Raw genomic sequence first — 5033 nt, 5'->3', positions numbered from 1 at the left:
AAAAAAAATTGTTTTACCTACAGCTTATTTTTGCAGTGAAAAAAAATCTGAACACCATTTCTCAGAAATTAAATTTAACACTATTCGAAAAATTTGTAAATATCAAAACAATAACTTTTCGAAAATGTCAAATTTGATTGATTCTCAAATTAGAAACAGGTGGAATATATTAGTTTCAGTATGATATTTCTTCAATTTTATTTAAACTTTTTTTAAAGGCAACTTTTCAGAAATGTAGTTTTTCTATTTTGGTACTATATACAAATATTGGAATTGGTGATTAAGTTACCAACACGGAGCATGGATACAGTGGAAAATTGTTGGCATGGTCAGCCCGAGTAATACTAATAATCACTGCTAACTTTGAAACGGGATTACTCGGTAAAAAAAAAGAAAAAACATTTTTTTAAACCTTTGGAGAGCTTATTAAATTCCTTTTTGATTGATCCCTAATAGATATATTTTTGACTTTAAGAATTTACCGCGTGAGAAGTTTCAAAAAATCAAGAATTTTGATAATTTTCTACCTCAATTTCGAATTGCGGCATGACCTAGGCAAATTGTAGCATAAGGAAGAAATTTACAACACTCAGACATTAAAGTTTTATCTTTCATTTGAGCCAATAAAACTTAAAAAAGCTTCAAGGGTTCTGGAGAATGTTGAAGCGTGTCTTCGCCGACTGCAACTTGACGTATACAAGCATGGCGATTTTTAGTCTTATATTTTTATATTCAGTTTTTAGTTAGAATTTTTAAAGTTTTATTGGCTCACATTAAAGAGAAGACTTAAAACGCTGTAATGTCACAATCCTGTGATGCCACACTTTGAATTCGAGGTACAAACTTTGAGAAATTCTCGCTTTTTTGTTTAAACTTCTCACGTGGTATATTCTCTTCCAATGCTCGAAAATATACCTATTTGAGTCATTTATTGCGGACTTTAGTAAGCTTTCGATATGTTTTTTACAAAAGCATTTTGCTTATTTTTATACGAATGCTTACGTATCAAAGGCAGCACTGATTTTTTTACCGTTCCCGCTGATCGTACCCATAATTTCCGACGGAAGTGTACATTTTGTTTGACAAAGCTTATGAGAATCTAGCGGACATCAAAAAACAACCCTCCCTATAATCCTTATAGTGCTCTATATTTCAAACTAAAAAAATTGTAATTTAATTATGCTTTATAGTTCTTTTTCGTATATTAACGCTCCTTTTGTTCCCTTTAACACACCATCGCCTTTTTTCCTTGAAATCCTTCTTCTCCTTCTTCTTGTGTTTTCTCTACGACAGTTTTACTTCTCTTGCACGATTTACCAATTGATAAATTCGTTTTACCTTTTCCTAGTTTTGAAATTTTTGGGTTGCAAAGAGTCATACATTGATTATTTACGGTTTTTATAAAGCGGATATAATTAAAAGGTGGTCCAGTGTTCTTTCTGCTTACAAAACCTGTGATTATGAAAGTTGTTAAAAATAATTAAAATTTTTATGAGTAAATAATTATGCAGGCAGATATCAGTTTTGTGAACTAAAACTTATTTTCATAAAAAGGTATTTTGTGATTTATATTCTATTTCTATTAATTTTATTAATCTTTACATTTCTTGAAGCAAAGTTTTAATTTTATCATGTTAGAAACGAGCCAAGAGATTTAAATAAACAATTTTCACTCAATAACTTATCATTTTGACCCACCAAACACCTACTATTATACCCAGAAAATTCCCCAAAAAATGCACAATGGTAGTTTTCTATCCAATCCATACTAAAGACGGTATTTTTTTTGATTTTCCATACATTAATTATTTTTAATCGATTACGGACGAGTTTCCAAGTGTTTTTAAAATAATTTTTTAATGTCAAAACACTTAATATTTCTTTGTAACAGTTGACTGATTGAGGATCATCAGAATAAGTGGGGCTCTAAGAAAGCATCCAGAGGTGACTGTTGTCACTTCTAACGCTCGTGGCCGCTCGTAATTGTATATCTACAACATCAATGCAGGAGGTTTCAAGCATCGTATTAAATTATTTTAATTCACTTATAACATTCTAATCTCATCAGTCTCTGACATCATTTCGCTTATTTTTCAGTACTTTCTACTTACAACAATTAAATTAAATTTCTTAAACAAATTATGATTGTTTAAACAATGTAGGGTATACGTTCTGAGAGAAGAAAATACTATATAATAAGTGACATAGTGTAAACACCAGAAAAACTAGATAGTATACGACTTAGAGAAGAAAAAATCGTTTAGAAATGTGGAAATTGTTTACATAACTACCGAAATATATTAAACAACAAATATTACAAATATTAAGTGTTTAAATCATTAAAAATTATTTTAAAAATACTAGGAAACTCAGCACTAATGGATTGGAAATAATTAATGTTGGAAAAATTTGAAAAAATAGCGTCTTTAGTATGAATTTGATAGAAAACTGCTATTTTGCATTTTTTAAGACATTTTATGGGCACAATAAAATGATTTGGGGAGGAGGGGGGGGGGGGGGGGGGGGGGATTGCGAAGTTATTAGGAGCAAATTATTTCTTGAATGTTCTTCAAGAGATGACAATACTTGGATAATAAAAAAAGTTTATAGTATGTACTTCTCTATATTTTTTTTTTCGAATCAAGCTTTTCCAATTTTAAATCCTATGCTAATTTCGCAGAAACGGCGCCGAATTAACGTTAAGAAAATAACTTAATTTCTTTTACCGAAAAATGAAATAATTCGGGGGAGGGGGCTCACCAAAAATCAAAAGTTCAATTTTTAGTTCACCCAGCTGTAACGTTCACTTAGTGTACACTGCATTTAGAATTGCCTCTGGAACCGCGACATTTTCGCCTTTACCCATAGCAGAAATTTTCACGAGCTTCGCCCTTCCGAGTAATTCTAAAAGTATTTTTCGTATTGTTTCCTCTGGGTTTCGATTGAAACTCAAAACGTTCAAAAGTACCGAGTTTTTAACAAAAACATTCTCCGTTGTAGTCAAACGAGTATGGCCAGGTGGTGTTAATTCTTCCGGAAATACTGTTGTAGACTGTAATTTTAAGTCGAATGTTTGTATATCTTTCCAACTAATGTATTAAATATAATTTTGTCGTAAAACCTTCAAAAATATAGAAAATATACAATTGAAATAAATTCACTCTGAAGTTGCTAAACTTTGTCAAAGGACTTTGTAGTTTTAGAAAATATTATTCAAGAACTAACGTAGGTTTCGCTAGGTGAAACGTTGTTCGAGTCAACTTGTGTACGCATCCAAACTACAAGATCTTCAAAATATTGGAGAACTTCCCGTGTTGCTAAATAAATGACAATTTCATTTAAACCTGTTCACTTTTGTCAACAAAAACTGAAGGGACTGAGTTATTTTTCAGATTACTTTTATCTAATAAAATAACAATATTTTTTTAAAAGTTAAAAATTTCAATTTTTTTCAAGTTCATAAAAAAGTTTTGTAAGAAAAGAAGTTAAGTTCTATAAAGGCTCGTGAAATCAGGCAAATGTTCTATACGGATGTATTCAATGTATGTATTACATTTCGGAGGTGGCTGAATCAAGCCATTTTCGATAACTTCTGAATGTTGCCGGGTCTGATTGTCAACGAAATTAGACAAAGAAATAAGTGATGGTAAATTAAAAAGAAAGAATTATTTTAAATTTTACCCTCTAGAAGATTAGAATGCTCAATTTTTTCAGGTATTGACTTTGGTCTTGCCGTTGTCGATGGTTGATCAGTATCTATAGGATGATTAAATTTTTTAGTTAGCTCAAATATCCGAAAAGTGAGGTATTCATTCAATATTTGATAAGATAATGCTAGTATTATAATTATCTTAGGAAAAATTTTACTGGTTGGTTTGAGAGGAGATTCACATCTTTGGGTAACATTTGGAACTGATAAGCCTGACAACTGGGGTAAAAATCTGGAATAAATAATAAAATAATATAATACCTAGACTATATATGGTCTATTATTGCAACAATGTACAAATTATAAAACTGTACTTTCTAAAGTGATTGTTTTGCTTTGAGGGGATATGGGCATCACTACTTGCGGGCTTAACGGCTTTTATAAACTTGAAGAATCCGGGTTTGCAGTATTCAGTAATGTCAGATTTAAAGTATTTTTAACAATTTCTAAATTTTGCAGTGTCCCTGTTTTGATGCCAAAATTAGAAAAGTGTCAATTGATGATAAATTTCTAAATAAAAAAAAATCAAATTTTACCCTCTGACGGATTAGATTGCTTAATTGCCTCAGGTATTGACTTTGGTTTTGCCTTTGTCGATGATTGATCAATATCTAGAATGGTTAAATAATTAGCTAATCAGAAATATCAGGAAGGAAGGTATATGAATTTGATATTCTGTATATCAAATAGCAACTTAATTTTAGTTTCATACTTTTCCTTTTTGTTCAACACTTGAGATCATTATATAATTATTACAATTTTACCGCTAAAATGTTAGACTGCTCACTTTCTTGAGGCGCTAATTTTGATCTGGTCACTTTCCTTATTGCGCTGGTAATATCTAAGATGATTTAATTTCGAATTAATAAGAAGTCGTGGAGAAATAAGCTACAAATTAAATTTGAAAAATTATAAGATTAAAAATTTTTAAATAAAGCTTAGGCTTCATAACTATCTTTCGAAAAAATTTACTGGATGACTTATGAGGAGTTTCGCATCTTTTGCTAAAATTTCGAAATGATGGCCCTGATACTTGGGTTTCTTGGTCTTACATAAATAAAATAATATATAAATAATATGATATTGAAAAAATATATCTCTTATTTTATTATATTCAAATGAAAAACTAAACAAAGTTACCATCTAAAGAGTTTTCTTGCTTGTAGCAGACTTGGATCTCACTTTTAGTCTCAGAGGCTCTTCTAAATGTAAATTATTCGGATTTATGGGGACGATTAGTGGCAAATTAAGAATATTTTTATTCAATTTTAATTGGCCCTTTTTTGCGATTTTTTTATTATTGCTAATTTTTTATCTTTTTTCT

At 30.1% G+C, this 5033-nt stretch overlaps 1 long non-coding RNA gene across 1 annotated transcript; it reads right to left on the bottom strand.

The window, feature by feature from the left end:
- Positions 1-652: 652 nt before the first annotated feature.
- LOC117173456 lies at positions 653-3941 on the bottom strand. Its single transcript, XR_004467190.1, has 3 exons — positions 3868-3941; positions 3682-3756; positions 653-1452 (listed from the first exon to the last, which is right to left on the bottom strand). It is a non-coding gene; the product is annotated as an uncharacterized LOC117173456 (long non-coding RNA).
- Between the last annotated feature and the right edge of the window lie 1092 nt (positions 3942-5033).

The sequence above is a fragment of the Belonocnema kinseyi genome, chromosome 1, assembly GCF_010883055.1.
Source record: "Belonocnema kinseyi isolate 2016_QV_RU_SX_M_011 chromosome 1, B_treatae_v1, whole genome shotgun sequence".
NCBI classification, from domain to species: Eukaryota; Metazoa; Arthropoda; class Insecta; order Hymenoptera; family Cynipidae; genus Belonocnema; species Belonocnema kinseyi.
The sequence above is the reverse complement of the archived record's forward strand: the minus strand, read 5'-3'. Positions and strand labels throughout refer to the sequence as shown.